Source organism: Suncus etruscus, chromosome 20 (assembly GCF_024139225.1).
Source record: "Suncus etruscus isolate mSunEtr1 chromosome 20, mSunEtr1.pri.cur, whole genome shotgun sequence".
NCBI lineage: Eukaryota > Metazoa > Chordata > Mammalia > Eulipotyphla > Soricidae > Suncus > Suncus etruscus.
The window spans coordinates 23176689-23193560 of record NC_064867.1 but is presented as its reverse complement, the minus strand read 5'-3'; the positions used below and the strand labels follow the sequence as shown (position 1 = coordinate 23193560).

General features: G+C 35.5%; 1 protein-coding gene across 1 annotated transcript in view; it reads right to left on the bottom strand.

Annotated features, from left to right (window-relative positions):
• The window catches only part of TBC1D5 (TBC1 domain family member 5), a 543770-nt gene that overhangs the window by 392683 nt on the left and 134215 nt on the right, over positions 1–16872 (bottom strand). Inside the window, exon 3 of the mRNA XM_049766154.1 lies at positions 7263–7381. The gene's annotated coding sequence lies outside the window, so the exon portion shown is untranslated. The remainder of the gene's footprint in view (positions 1–7262; positions 7382–16872) is intronic.

Below are 16872 nucleotides of genomic sequence, written 5' to 3'. Positions count from 1 at the left end.
ACTACTATCAATTATATTTTAGCACTTAAAGGACAGTGATTTTGACTCTAAATCCACAGTGTTTTGAAATGAGGATAATTAAAAAATGAACTTGTAATTACCATACATACAGCTCTATAGCATACACATATTTTAAAATATGTAGTTTACTTTAATCATCTTAATCTTAAAACTCTTCCCCAAAGTACTTTTTAAAATTTTTAAAGCATTTCTATACAGGAATATAATTTTATCTTCATCTGTTATGAAAAAGACATAAAAAACACTTCCATCACAAATTCTGGATATTCACTACTTTCAATCAAACCACTGCAATTAATAAGAAATTCTAAATACAGAATATAATGCCACATAAATAGTATAACAGCCAAGTCCTGTCTCAGAAGCCATATGTTTTTTCCCATTGTTCAAAAAAAGGAGATGACTTCCCGTCACTTATGTTTCTGATTAGCAAGGTGATTTATGCCACAATCACTAAAAATGCCAGCAAGTGAATGAGAAAATGCATAGTGACTGCACCAGATGTGCACAATAAACAGGAATCCCATTGTAATCTCTGGTACTTAGTTTATATGAAGGTAATGTAGGAAACACTCTTGGATATGGCAAAGTCACTCTTTTTTTACATTTGACTATAAATGATATGAAATAAATTGTGTGTTTTATACTTTATGGCATGCATACATTGATAAATTAGGTACCGTTTTGTATCCCGACTTATCTACAAGACAAACCTGGCTAAGATCATGGGGATTAATTGCTTCAGAAGTGTGAAATGCAGCTTTTCCATTCTTTTCTGCACACTCAGTGAAGAAACAATGATTAATCACTGTTTAACTATTCTCTTGAGGATCTACAAGATTGCCAAAGCAGGACTTATCCTCATAAATCCAAAAAATACAGGTTTAGATTTGTTGCCAACAACTGAAAGAACATGAACTTAAACCCATTTGTTATCAGATTAAAACAATGTCAGGGTTTTAGAACCATACTGGTACACAATTCACTGTTCATCGGTGATTTCAATAGAAAATCAGATTAACACATAAAATATAATAAAAAGCATATGTATTTTACAAAAGTAATAAGCATACTTTTAAATACAAAATATTCATGATCTAATAAGGTCAAACAATTATCCCATTCAACTTGAGCTGATAACCTCCCTTAGCAAAATAGGAACTTCAATTTATCAATACAATTTATAAAATTTTAAGTACATGCTACTAGATGTAAAATGTTTTAAATGTTATTTCATGTAAAAAATGACTACCCATTTCAAGAAATTTTATTTTGAATAATTAGAGCTGAGTGACATTATGTAGATTAAATTTAGTCCCAATAATACTAGAAAATATAAACTAAACACACAAAACCTCAACTATAAGCATATACTATATGATTTCAAAATATATGTAATATTTTAATGGAGTCCATAAGAATAAAGTTTCAAGCTATTTCAAGTAATTAGGTTTTGAAATCATCTTCAGCTACATTCACTGCATACTGAAGAAATCAAATAACTTCTAAGATGAAGCAAAATACTGCTAATCTCATTTGTAAAGTTTAGAATACAAGTTTTTAATAATGGAAATCTTATTCTATTTTAATAATGAAATGTTAGATTTATTAAGAAGAATCATAATGGTCACAACATTATAAATTAAAGATGTGCTTTAATTCCCTTTAAATGCATTAGCTGTTAACATATTTAAAAGTATTCATAAATGTTAAAATTTTAAAGATAAAAGTTCAAGTTTTCTGTGTAAAGCCCAAAACCAGTTATCTCTCTCAATGCTGGAGAATTCACTTTTTATTTTGTTTATGTGCTTATTTCAATTCAAGATACTTTAGCAGGGAGAGGCAGAGTAGAGCCTCACCTGGCTGGCTCAGGAGTTATTTTTGACTCTGTACTTGGGAATTATCCCTGGTTGGCCTGGGAAACAATGTAGGGTGCCAGGAATTGAATGGAAGTCAACTGAGTGCAAGGCAAATGCCCTACCCACTGTTCTATTGCTCAGATGCTTCTTTAATGCTTCTTTAAACTCTACTAAGTACCACAGAATTAGCAGGAACTTCAAGTTAGAAGAGACACTGTTGGTCAATTATATTATACACTAAGACTTGGAAAAATTGAGTAAAAAAAGAGCAAAACTGTCCCAAGATCAGCTTGTTTCCTCTTGTCAAAAATGAAATGCTATAGCTTATAAATATATAGTGGACCACTTTTTTAGAAAGATCACAATTAACTGAGAGGGAGAGGAGGGTAAGAGGATGAGAGAAAGGGGAGAAAAGAGAGAAGGAAAGGGAGGGAACCGGGAGGGGAGGGGATGGGGAATGGGAGGGAAAGTGGGAAGAAACTGGGAGGAGAGGAGAGGGGAGGGAGAGGAAGAGAGGGGAGGGATAGGAAGGGAAGAGGAGAGAGGAGAGGAGAGGTGAGGAGGAAAGGGGAAGAGGAGGGGAAGGGAGATGGGGAAAGGAGAAGAGAGGATGGGAGAGAAGGGGAGTGGGGAGGAGAGAAGAGAAGAGAGGGGAGGGAGAAGAGAGGAGAGAAGTAGAGCCAGAGCGGGAGGGAAGGGAAGGAAAGAAGAGAGGGAAGGGAGGGGAGGAGAGAGAAGAGAAGGGAGGGTCGGGGAGGGGGAAGGGAGGAGAGGAGAGGAGAGGAGAGGAGAGGAGAGGAGAGGAGAGGAGAGGAGAGGAGAGAAAAGGGGAGGGGAGGGGAGAAGAGAAGAGAGAAGGGCAGGAGAGGAGAGGAGAGGAGAGGAGAGGAGAGGAGAGGAGAGGAGAGGAGAGGAGAGGAGAGGAGAGGAGAGGAGAGGAGAGGAGAGGAGAGGAGAGGAGAGGAGAGAGAAGGGGAGGGGAGGGGAACAGTGAGGGGAGGGGAGGGGAAGGGAGGGGAGGGGAGGGAAGGGAAGGGAAGGGAAGGGAAGGGAAGAGTGGAGAGGGGAGGGGAGGGGAGGGGAGAGAAGGAGAGAGGAGGAGAGAGGAGAGGAGGAGTGGGGTGAAAAGGAGAGAGGAGATGAGGGGTGGGGAGAAAAGAGGAGAGGGGAGGGGAAGAAGAGGAAGAGGAGGAGGAAGGGAAGAAAGGAAGAGGAGAGGAGGAGAGTTCAGTGACTTAGAATGCCTGCTCTGCAAAAACCTATTGAGTTTCAATCCCAGATTCTGAACCACATCTGCTTAGCAATATCCTGACAACTCTGTTGTTTGTGCCTAACAACAATGCTGTCTGACACTGGCACCACAACAGGTATATGTATAAACACAATAAAGAGGTGCAGCCACCAAGAAGCCCCATAAAGATGCCATCACCACATTAGGCAGTGTGCTCAACGCTGATCAGTGCAACAACACTGAAAGGAGAAGGAGAATTAAGAAAAAAATTTGGGGCGATTGGTTTTGGGGCCACACCCAGCATGCTCAGGGGTTACTCGTGGCTCTGCACTCAGAAATCGCTTCTGGCATACTCAGGGGACCATATGGGATGCTGGAAATAGAACCCAGTTCTGTCCCAGGTCGGCCTTGTGTAAGTCAAATGCCCTACAGCTGTGCTATCGCTCAGGTCCCAGAAAACTTATTTTCTTTCATCATCAAATTCAAAATTGAAAACATCTGAAAAATCTTTCAGTGAGCTGAATATTTGTCAAGAAATTGACAATAAGTTATCTTCTGATCAAATGAATATTGAATTCAGTCTAATTTGATTCTTGTAGCTGATGACATTTTAGTCATTAACAGATAATTATTCTTGTACCTCCTCACTCTGACCCGAACTATCTGCTCATGTAAAATTTTTCAATGTAAAGAAGAATTTTAAAAGAAAAACCACCATTCAAAATACATCATTACTACAGACTCCACTGATAGTATGACTTTTTTAACTGAGAAAAACTATTAGATTAGAGGTTCAAGGATAGGCAATAAATATAATTTGCTGGATATTTGCATTAAAAATTTTATAAATGAGTCTACAGTTTATAAAATTGCTCCAAGTGTTAGTTTCTAAGTCATAATCTAAGACCACCACCCAAATGATGAAATGGCAACCAACTGAAGAAATGTGTATATGAAGCTATGTAAAGCCCAGAAAAGAAGACATATTAAATGTTGCTATATGTTAGTCACCAGTGAATTAGCTAAGAATATGGTAAGGGAGTTAGTTGGATACTATTTGCCTCTGAAATGGAGAATTCCCTAGGTATACTTAATGTACCTCTCTACAAATAAATGTATTTCACAAGTTTAGAACATACCAAAAAGAGCATTAAGAGAAATTTTTATATGTATTGCTTATGTGGGAAGCGCTAAACTGGAAGTAGCATATAGAAGAAATCAAAATAAAGATATTTTTTTTTTTTGGGTCACACCCGGCAGTGCTCAGGGGTTTTTCCTGGCTCCGTGCTCAGAAATTGCTCCTGGCAGGCACGGGGGACCATATGGGACGCCGGGATTCGAACCGATGACCTTCTGCATGAAAGGTAAACGCCTTACCTCCATGCTATCTCTCCGGCCCCCAAAATAAAGATATTAAAACACACACACACACACACACACACACACACACACACACACACACACACATGACAGAGGCCTGAGAGAAAGAACAATAGTAAAGGTATTTGCACTGGTTGCGACTAACATTGGTTTGATCCCCTGGCACCACAAGGCTTCACCACCAGTTTAGCTTAGCTAATCCCCACTACCATATGCCTGAACAGCAGTATGTCTTTAGGCACTTACATTTGAACCTCTGGGCCCAATTGATCAAGAATTAATCAGATGGGGCATGGACTCCTAAGTACTGGTTTGGAAACCCCTGCAGCCTCTTCTGACCCCATAAAACCATAAGGTATCTTATCTAATTATCTATTATATTATGGAAGTTTCCTCAAAGCCAGAGCTCCAAATAAATTAATGGTAACACCAAATGTGGTGTTGTCCTAGTGAATAAGAAAATGTCTGATCTAGGGGCCCGGAGAGATAGCCGATCCAGGACCAAAGGTGGTTGGTTCGAATACCAAGGTCTGGAAGCAACAGGAGAAAGACCTTTCATTAGAGGTACTTGGGGAGAGTCATTAAGGAGATCCACTACTGTATTTAACAGTCAATTCAGTCTGTGTATAAATTTACCTTTCTCAATACTTGTCACAAAGGAAAGAGTCCACCTGGTCTCCTTTAAAATTGAGAAGACAATCTATTACTGAATAAGAAAATAAAATTAGCTATGAGCACCAACATGCATTAAAGATACAAAAAATAATATAGAAGCACTGAGCACATTTCAGTTATTTTTAGTAAGAATTTTATCAACTTCTTTTGTTATATTGGTACATTTATACCTCTGGGAAAAGGTTCACAGATGTAGAATATTTTAATGTGGATTATGTTAAAAATAAATTGGGACTGTTATTTGTATCTAAGACGTCAAGTCAATGTACAACCATTTTAATTGTGCTACATCTCTAACAAGTTAAATGAATGTAAGCAGGTGGTAGAAAGAGAAAGGGCAAGGGGAGGAAGGGAGGTCTTTCCTGAAGAGCTATAAATCTTCTGGCACAAAAAATAAACAAACAAACAAACAAAACCAGTTTTAAAGCTCCATGAAATTTCAGTTAAAATAAGAAAAAAGCAATAAAAAAACAAAGAATGGAAGTTGGTTAGCAGAAATAGAAGTTGAAAAGAAACAAATCAAATTTGTCAAAACAAATTTGACATTTGGAAAATATCAAAAACTTTACAATATACCCTTAAAGAGTCTACATTGTAAATCTAGAAGAACTACATAAATATATGCTCTGCTTTATACACATGCAATCATTTTGTATAAGAATTTATTAAAAGTTACTATACTAAAATTATTATATATTTATTTGAGTATTATAATCTAATCATGTGATTTTTATATCTATAGAGATTTTTATTTTAAATCTTTTACTTTTTCATGCAAATATTTAAGCAGTATCTACAATATTATCTAACATAAAAGATATATTCTCTTTCTTTAAGATAAAACACACATTTTTATAGGATTTATCTCTTTTTCTTTGTTTTTTTTGGGCCACACCCATTTGGTGCTCAGGGGCTACTCCTGGTTAAGCGCTCAGATATCGCCCCTGGCTTGAGGGGACCATATAGGACACCAGGGGATCGAACCTTGGTCCAACCTTTCCTTGGCTAGCGCTTGCAAGGCAGACACCTTACCTCTAGCGCCACCTTCCTGGCCCCAGGATTTATCTCTTATGTAAATCTTAAAATGCATTAGAACCAAATCACTCATAATATATTTTTAATTTACATACCTATAAAAAAATAAGATTTTTGAAAAAAAATTAATTTATCATTGATTTATAATTTTGTGGAATTCCAATTAGCTCTATTCAGTTTTATGTGTAGGTGTTACCACCTCTGCAAATTAAAAAATAAGTTCTATTTCAAATATGAAACTAAGAAACAGAAAATAATATGGGAATAACAAGTGGTCATAATCATTAAAAATGGAACATTTTATATATATGATTTTATGGGATTTGGGGGAAGGAAGGAATCCTTTGGGACACAAGTGGTATGAAGTGAGCATTCTAGTGATGGGTTTGGTGTTGAAATGATGTGTCCATTAAATGTATAATTAATAGTATTTTAAATCCCAGTATCTTAAAAAATGGTTTAATAAAAAAATATTAGCTCAAAATCAATTTTGTGTCCCTCCCCCAAAAAAGAGCCTCACGTGAACTGTTAATTCTCTCTGTGATGATATTAGGAATGAGACTTAGGTCAGAAAGGTAGTCAATGTGACTGAGATTAGTGTCCTTAAATGAAATTACACTAGTGTTCCCTCACCTCTTTTTATGTTAAAAACATAACTAGAAGAAGGTCAATTATGAACCAAAGAGCAGGTCCTTACAAGATAATAAATCTACTTAGCACATTGATAATAGACTTTTCAGACTCTAGAATTTTGAGAAATATACTTATTGATTCATGGGTCATCCAGTAAATAGTACTTCTGTTATAATGCAGAGGCTAAGGTAGGTATTAAGAGCATTCCTTTTGGGAGGTGATTATTGGGCCACATCCAATGGTGCTTTTCCTACTGCAACTGTACTAGAGATTGCTGCCAGCAGTACCCAGGTAACCAGTGTAGTATAGGGATCCATCAAACCTAGGCATCCTGTACGCAAAATATGTGATCAGTCCATTGAGTCACCTATCTCTCCAGCCCACAGTATCCTGTTTTTTAATATAATTTTTAATAAAAATGTGCTTACCTTTCAAGAGGACTTTACTGATCCAGATATCTGACTGACACTTGAAAACTCATGCTCCTACTTGGGTCAACGATGACTTCAGTCTCAGATCAAGAAGATTTTCCAAATATAAATCTTGACTGGCAATAAGTAATAAAGAAGAATCAAGAATCAGAGACTACCTGAGTTCTTCCTTCACTGAGCTACTGGGAAAAAAAAAAAAAAAGAAAAGAAAAAACCTGGAGGGAAAAAAAAGAAAGGTTTAAATATTCCTATCCCAAAAGAAACCATAAACCAAACAATGTAAAAGCCACGCTAAAAAAATTACACAACATAATATTGAAGCTCTTTGAAGCCAATGCTAGCCTACTCATTAATCACTCTTTCTGTCATCTATTTTAACTTCTAGTACAAAGGGAGTCATAATAAAAGGCATTATAAAACAAAATATCCAAATCCGTTAATATGAAAAACCTGTTAGAATTCTGTTTTACTAAAATGACATAAAAGTACTCAAATAACACACTATTCTAATTCACAACAAATAATATCAAGCATAAAATCACATACATTTTTAAAGGGAAATTTGGCATTTGGAAACAAATGTGAACATTTTAACTGAAAATACTTCCGAAGCACTTAATAAAATGTAACATTAAAATACAGTAGTATCACTAGAATATGACAAGTATATAATAAAAATTAATGAAAAATTAATTTCCATAGCCTTTCTGTCTAGAAGAAGTTGTATTAACACCTTTATTGCAACAGAGTGACACAGATCATATATAACATAATGCTAAATAAACCTGCAAGATTTCTTATATAGCTGCTCAATTTAAGAACCACAAAATGATAAAATGCTAATATATTAACACTCCCCTCCAGATTTCATCTTCTATTTGTTTACCTTTAATAAATACCCTTTTAAAGAGTTTATTGGTGGCTCATCATAAGTATAAAATATAGCAGCTAGGAAACTTAAATGAGTCAGAAACATAATACTAAAAAATTACAAGTGTTATTACTAAAATCTAATGATTTGCAAACAAAATTACTTAAGACTCATTTTTGCATTGTATGTTATTAAAATCAAATAACTAGGCACATTTTCTAAAGAATGTATCAAAAAAAAGGTACAAAAAAATGTGGCACTGAACTCTAGAGATTTCCAAAAAAGGCTTTATGCCCTTCTATTGGACAATTCGTGTTTTGCTTGCCCAATAAAAAATTATTTATTAAGGTATTGATACTGAACTTTAATGGTAGGTGCAGTAAAGTTTAAATCACATATAACAGTATATAGTTAGCTACACTCTAAGAATTTTATAATTTTAAGCATAAATATCACATGTTAACTATATAATTTTTATTCTAAGATAGCTCTACATATTTGAGTCATATATTTTACCAACTCTAGTGTGTGCATAGCTGATGAACGAATAGTGATCTATATTGTCATCCTACTGTACTACTACTGTTCACATAACAATGGTTATTTCTTCAGAAAACTGAAGAAGTGTCAGCACAATCAGTTGTCTAAACTTTGTGTAAATTACTGTTTCTAAATACCCATTTTATATCCTGGTGAATGCATACTTATTACACTGCTAGAACCATGATTTATTTTTTGGTCCTAACAAAATATAACTAATAAAACAGAAACAGGAAAGGTGAAAAAAGAGAATATAGAAGACAGAATTGGAAAACCTGATGATTATCTGTGCAGCTAAGATTATGAAAGACAAGTAGGCTGCCTTCACATTCATATGCAAAAGGAATGTTTACCATGTCTCACTGAAAGGATATACCAGTTCTTTTTCTAGTTATTCTCCTAGGAATTGCATAAATATTGAGAAATCTAGAAATAGATACACACATGCACATATAAAAATTATTGTCAGTGTATAAGTTACTGCTGTCCTGGGACTGCAATAATTTATGTAACATCTGTTTTCATATTTTTCTAATTTTTTTCCTAATTAACATGCATATTTAACACATAAATGCTCAGACCACCTATTTTTTATGCTGACTGTGCTTCTTTATTTTTGAAGTTGTACACTCCGACAGAGAATTCACAAAAGATGGATACAAAACTCTTACTGAAAACACTCATTTTAAAAAACAAACAACATTACAAAACCAATTTTTAAAAATATATTGAAGTTTTAGTAGCATCTCCAGAACAGTTTAATAGGCCAATAGTTATCATGTAGTAAATTAAAGTCCAAATACAAAAAGCTACATGAAAATATAATTCCAACAATAAATTAAGTTTCCTGATTCCTGTTTAATTTTTATAAGAGCTGAGAATAGAATTATAAAACCTATAATTTCTTGCCTAAAGTTCAGAAAGTATTTTAAAAAATTTATATCTTAGGCAATATAAATGAAAACATTCCATACAATAAATATCAAAACAGGGTTTCTTTTTTTTATTTTAATTTTTTTATTTTTAATTATGAGAATAAAGATGCAAAGAAAGAGAACAAGGTAAAGTTACAGTGGAAGGACAATCACCCATAACATAATTCTCAGAAGAAGTCCCCTTGCTGACTCTGATAACTGAACTTTCAGCCAAAGAACATTAAGATAAATAAAACAGAATCCATGTACAATTACTTTGTCCCTCAAGTCCCCAGATTGTAACACATTATAATATTTCTTAACAGCACACAAGGCCATCTAAAGCCATAAAACTTACGTAACTCCTTAAACATTAGAGGCATAGTATTTTTTACATTTCCATGTACATGCATATTAGCTTAAGTTAACCTCAAGTTTTAAGTGGGTTTTTTTTTGGATTAGAGTCAAAGGAGCACAGTAAAAATGGTGTTAGAATGGCAATTGTTGTTTGCATAGGCTCACCAATCACTACAGCACTAATCCACATGCTTACAAAGCATCACACTCATTCAGCTGTGGTGTATGCATAGTCTAATTGTAGTGCTCAGCACAGTCACACTCTTGGCAAGTGCTCCCTGGGGTCCAAGTCTTTTTGGTTGTGATGCCTGCATATGCTTGGCTGCATATCAAAGCTGCACAGTCTGATTGTGGAGCTGGGGTGGGTCCCTGATGGTAGCGATGCTAAAAATGCCCTTCCAAGGGCTCCCACAAAACCCTATTCAAGTATTCACAGATTATAAGAATAATTATTACGTGGGCCTTGTACATACTGCAATCAAATATATAAAAGTATATTCAAACTCACATAAAAATTTTCTATTCTAATCCATTCAAAGATTACAAATTGCTGAAATTTAAAGTGAAAAATAGGGGCCAGAGCTGTAGTACAAGGGGTAAGGTGTCTGTTTTGCGCGCGCTAGCCTAGGACGCACCCTGGTTCGATCCCCCAGCGTCCCATATGGTCTCCCCAAGCCAGGAGCGATTTCTGAGCGCATAGTCAGGAGTAACCCCTGAGTGTCACAGGGTGTGGCCGAAAAAACAGAAATAATAATACTAATTCTAACAATACTACTACTAATAATAATAATGATACTGTATGCCAAAACTTTACATTTTATAACCAAAATGGGTTGTGAATTTTTCAAAAATTAGTGTTTTCAATTTTGGATCCTGAAAATTCAGCAAAAGCTCTAAAACAATTGGTTCTTATTCTACAGAGGTGGAAAGCTTAATAAGGTCCCTTATGAACTTTTAGGATACTTAAAAAAAGAAAATGACCCTACATCAACCCTTTATGAAATAATCTTTGAAGTCTTTAGTGTTCATCTTAACAGCTCTATATCTTGTCCAAGTGAACAGAAAGAAAAGTGGCAGTAAGTACAGGCTTAATTACCATACTCTTAACAAGGAAAGATTCCAAAAGGGTTTTCTGAAGGTTTCAGAAAGGCTGGTTACTCTTTTTAATGTCCTTCTCAATTCTCCTCCGTGCTCTGTTCTGAATCACTCATTGCAGAAATAACCCCTAATGACTTGTTATCTAATCTAACATTGTTGCTGTTTTTAAGACATAATCGCCTAAATATTCATTGAAATCATTCAGATATATCATTACCTAAAGGTTAGCAATATTTAAAATGTACTTTTAAACTTATAACTGCCCTTCTGAGCAATGCTTCATAATACTAATTTCTCAGCTCATGACACTTAGTATAGGAATGAAGTTGGGGAAAGCATTGCCTAAAATAGGCTCTTCTGTGTTTTAAACAATGTCATTCCATTTAATTCCCACAACAGCGTATTCTAAAAGTCTTATTATCATTATTCCCAATGATACAGATAAAGATATTTAGGTATTGTTAAGCAAACATTTACCGTCACATAGTTGATCATCTTAGCATTTAAACTCAGACAATTCACAAATTATATACTCTATGACAGTGGTTTTCAACTACTGGTCTGTGAACTCAACTGATCCAAAGGTGGAAACAGACTGGAAACCACTGTGTTCACAACATTACAATGTGTTGAAGTATATCTATGAATAGTCTAAAAATCATGTGAAAAATTAAAGTCATTTCTTTATCTTTATCTAATTAGAGTACATCAAATATCTACCATACAAAGTGACATTTCTGTCCCCTATTCACATGCCTGGGCCACGAACTCAGAACATTGAAATCTATGATTCAATGTACTTAGACACTGATTTCTCTCACTTAGCTTTATTCTGAAATACATTATCCTTCTGATTTAGTACTAAATGAAAACTCTCTGAAAATATATCTGCCTCGTCTCCGTGCTTCAGTCAATGTGAAAAGCCTTAATTTAAGATTCAATTTTCTAAATGACAAATTCCTAAATAATTTCCAATGTTATCCTTGATAGACCATGCACACATATACAGTGGAGAATCAGACATCTGATAATAGCATTGCTTCTCAAATATCACCAAAATCAGTGCGTAAGGGCCAGACAAAGCCAAAATACATCCTAGGCCTCATTACTATAAATATGCGATGAATATAAATAAATCCCAGAATAAGCTTTCAAATACAAAATTACCATAAAAAGGTTAAATAAGAGAAAACTAGAAAAGTCAGCATTGTTATCTTTCTCATCCCCATGCCTAAAGTTGACATAAAAGAAATAATTTAAGCAACTCTCCTAAAGGTTATGCCAGAATTTTCTTCTTAAAATGTTTTACCTTGCTGAGGACTACAGTTATTTTAGAACAGCTTAAATTTCAAATTGTACATTTTCTAGTTTACAAAAAAATGTACTATTGTCTAGAAAACAGCTCACATAGTAAAAAGATGACACCATGCATACTATGATCAATACATATAAATTATTTTAAGTAGATCAGTAAATCATTTAATTCTCAAGTCTGAGAATTTTTTAAAGTGAAAAAGAGACTATGTTGTATTTTCTTATAACTATTAACTATTCCATTTTGACCTTCAGTAACTCAGTCTATTTTAAGCTACTTAAGAAAAACTGTAACTGAAAAATTACTTAATATAACTTTATTAATGCTAAGAGCTATGGTATTTTTAGTTCAATATCGTCTAAGCTATTTCAATATTCCTAAAATGTATTTAAAGTGCTTTTTTCCCCCAAAGCTAATTTTTATGCTTAAACAAAACCTCTTGCTGACTCAAACACTCTTCACAAAGCAGCTAAGCTATATTTCCTAATGTCCTGGCCTTCTCATCTTCAACTAACAACCTCAAAGTATCTTTCATGAATGAGTGACTCATCATCTAGATTTTGTCTTGTCTTTTTTTTTCAAACGCCAAAATGTTATAAACTAGGGTACATAATAGTTATGTAGTTTTTTTTAACCATACAATTCAAACTCACATAATCTAAACACTCCAGAAATTCCAATAATTTTCCATCACTGAAAGATCCTAACAGAATTCAGCTATAGGTAATGTACATGGATAAAAATGTCTAATTCATCTGGCATTTTCAGCAGTCAGAGATAAGACAATCCCACCATACCCACTAATAGTGTTAGTTTGTTTGTTTACTTTTGACCACACCTGGCAGTGTTCAAGGATTACTCCTGGCTCTGTGGCTCAGGGGTTACTCCAGAAAGGGCTCAAGGTGCCAAGGATCAAACCTGTGTCAACTGTGTGCAAGGCAAACACCCTATCTACTGTACTTTCTCCAGCCTTAAAACTTATTTTATTTTATTTTTGGTTTTTTGAGCCACACCCGGTGACGCTCAGGGGTTACTCCTGGCTATGTGCTCAGAAATCGCTCTTAGCTTGCGGGACCATATGGGATGGCAGGGGATCGAACCATGGTCCATCCTAGGCTAGCAAGCAAAGCAGAAACCTTACCGCTTGTGCCACCATTCCAGGCCCAAAACTTATTTTTTAATGAAGAGAAAGACCCAATATCCTATAAACTATAAATCATAAATATATAATAACATTTAATCCTATTCAGAGTAAGATGAACTAAATTAAAATATACAATTATTATTTTTATCAGGAAAAATTTTCAAAGTTTTGTAATATATAGTTTACTATGCTAACAGAATCCCTAAACACTATAATGGAAATGCAAAATGGTATTGAGAAACTGAGAAAAAGTCTCTAAAATTACATAAGCTTTATTCTTTAAGCTAACAATTCCATTTCCAGAAACTTATCCTAATAAAGAATACACACACACACACACACACACACACACACACACACACACACAAAACCCTTCTAGAAAATAATATGGACTTTCCTTAAAAAGCTAAAAATTGAGCTGCCAGTTGACCCAGCAATTCTATCCCAAGGGCCCAAAAGACAATGGAGGAAAAGACATTTATACTCCTAAGTTGCTTGCAGCTCTGTCTGGAATAGCCCAAATCTGGAAACAACCCAAATGTCTAAGAACAGATGACTACATAAAGAAACTGTGACTTATATACACAATGAAATATTACTTGTACAGAAAAGAAAATAAAATCATGTAATTTCGGGGCCGGGAAGGTGGCACTAGAGGAAAGGTGTCTGCCTTGCAAGCGAATGGACCGCGGTTCGATCCCCCGGTGTCCCATATGGTCCCCCAAGCCAGGGGTGATTTATGAGCACTAGCCAGGAGTAACCCCTGAGCGTCAAACAGGTGTGGCCCAAAAACCAAAAAAAAAAAAAAAAAATCATGTAATTTGCTTTATAATGATGAATATGAAGAGCAACATGCTGAGTGACATGAACCAGAGGGAGAGAAAACAAGATGGGATGATCGTTCTCATATGAAAGATAGTTAAAAAACATAATAAAAGGGGCCGGCGCGGTGACGCTAGAGGTAAAGTGTCTGCCTTGCCTGCACTAGCCTAGAACGAACCACAGTTCGATCCCCCGGCGTCCCATATGATCCCCCAAGCCAGGAGCAATTTCTGAGTGCATAGCCAGAAGTAACACCTGAGCATCACTGGGTGTGGGCCAAAAACCAAAAAAAAAAAAAAAACCAAAAAAAAAAAAACCATAATAAAGGAATAAACAAGGCCACCACACACAAAAACAAAAACAAAAACAAAAAAATATGAAAAAGGATCTTCATTACAAAGTATGTCACTTTGGGGGTTCTGTGGGGATAACCATTGGATAGGTACCATTACAACACTGGAGAAAGGAAGTCTTAAATGAGATGAAGAGAAGGGATTGAAAGGTACTAAGGAATCATGTATGAAGCCCTATTGGCAATGGTACTATAAGCCACAGTGGCAAAATTTATTTAAAATAAAAAGTGCTTCTTACAGAGACGGGGAAGAAAAGGGGAAAACAAAAGGGGATAGCAGTGGGGAATCGAAATGGATACTAGTGAGGAAATTGGTGCTATAATAGTGTACTCCTGAAACCCAATCAAGATACATGAGAATTATGGAGATGGTTCAAAATTAGTTACTGTAATTCTATAATACTGTAAAAAAACAATGATTTTTAGAAATGCATGTATAATACTTTTAATACTGTAAAAATGGGGCCAGAGAGGTGGCACTAGAGGTAAGGTCTCTGCCTTGCAAGCACTAGCCAAGGAAGGACCGCAGTACGATCCCCGGCATCCCATATGATCCCCCCAAGCCAGGGGCAATTTCTGAGCGCTTAGCCAGGAGTAACCCCTGAGCATCAAACGGGTATGGCCAAAAAAAAAAAAATACTGTAAAAATGATTTTTAAAATGTGTATATATGTATATATACCATATTTGCCGGCGTATCAGACGACCCCCTAATTTTGCAGTTAAAACATAGGTTTACGCCTATATTCACTGTATCAGACAGAACGTTCCTGTGCTGCAACTGTATGTGCCACAGTGAGCCAATCACAACAAGCAAAGGTTCAAAGGTTATACTGTAATAGACTTCCTCTCTGACTCTGGCCAATCTGAGCAGGCTTTTTACAGTTTAGATTCGGGTCCAAAACAATGTCTAATTTGCATGCATAAAAAGCCTGCTTGGATTGGCTGAGTTAGAGAGGCGGTCTGAGCAGCCTTGCAGTGATTGGTCCCTTATCATAGGCACCTTTTCTGGCGATTCCCTGATGGCGTCAGTTAATCTCCCCCACTACATGAACCAAACAACACTCCATCCTCGGGCCCTAGCCCTGAACCACCACCACGGTTAGCTGGGTTTTGCCAGAAGTGGCCCCCAGATATCTTGAGTATTGTTTGGGAGCCCCGAAAAAAGAGATTTGGAAACTCTACGGCCTGATTTTTTTTTTGGTTTCGTTTAGCGACATATTAAAAACATTTTTCGGGATATACACGGCGTATAAGACGACCCCTGATTTTCGGTTGACTTTTTTTTTTGTTTCAAAAGTCATCTTATACGCCAGAAAATATGGCATGTTGATTCAGTATAATTGTATATCTTTATGTGAATACATATGTATATACACAAACAACTATATATTCACACCATACTTTACTGTTAAATAGTCGTCACCACATAATCATTGCATTCTGTTCTTTTAGCCCCCAAAGAGGCTTATAACATGATATTGTGTAATCATCACACATGATAATTTTTGTTGGTCACACTACTTGAAAGGTAAACAGAGTAGCAATGTTTTCACCATTTGGATGCACAATTGTCTTCTCAGGCACTGAGCTGTGAGCTAAAAGTTCTAGGCACATTTACACTGTCATCAACTACTTGCCTAGTTTGTTTAGAGCAATACAACGCTAAGGGTGTCACGCAACCAATTGAAGATCCAAATGTTACACCAGGATCTAAAGTAGGTAAACAAGTCACGTGATGTGGTAAAATTCCAATCTTATCAAGCTAACCTACAGTTTATCTGCCAGTGACATCTTTTTTTAAAATATTTTTTTATTTTTAATTATGAGAATAAAGATGCAAAGAAAGAGGACAAGGTAAAGTTACAGTGGAAGGATAATCACCCATAAACAGAATTCTCAGAAGAAGTCCCCTTGCTGATATCTTAACTTTGAACTTTCAGCCAAACATTAAGATAAATAAAACAGAACCCATGTACAATTACTTTGTACTTCAAGTCCCCAGATTGTAATGCATTATAATATTTCTTAGCAGCACACAAAGCTGTCTAAAGCCATAAAACTTATGTAACTCCTTAAACATTAAAGGCATAGTATTTTTTTACATTTCCATGTACATGCATATTAGTTTAAGTTAACCTAAAAAGTTTAAGTGTTTTTTTTAAGGATCAGAGTCAAAGGAGCACAGTAAGAAC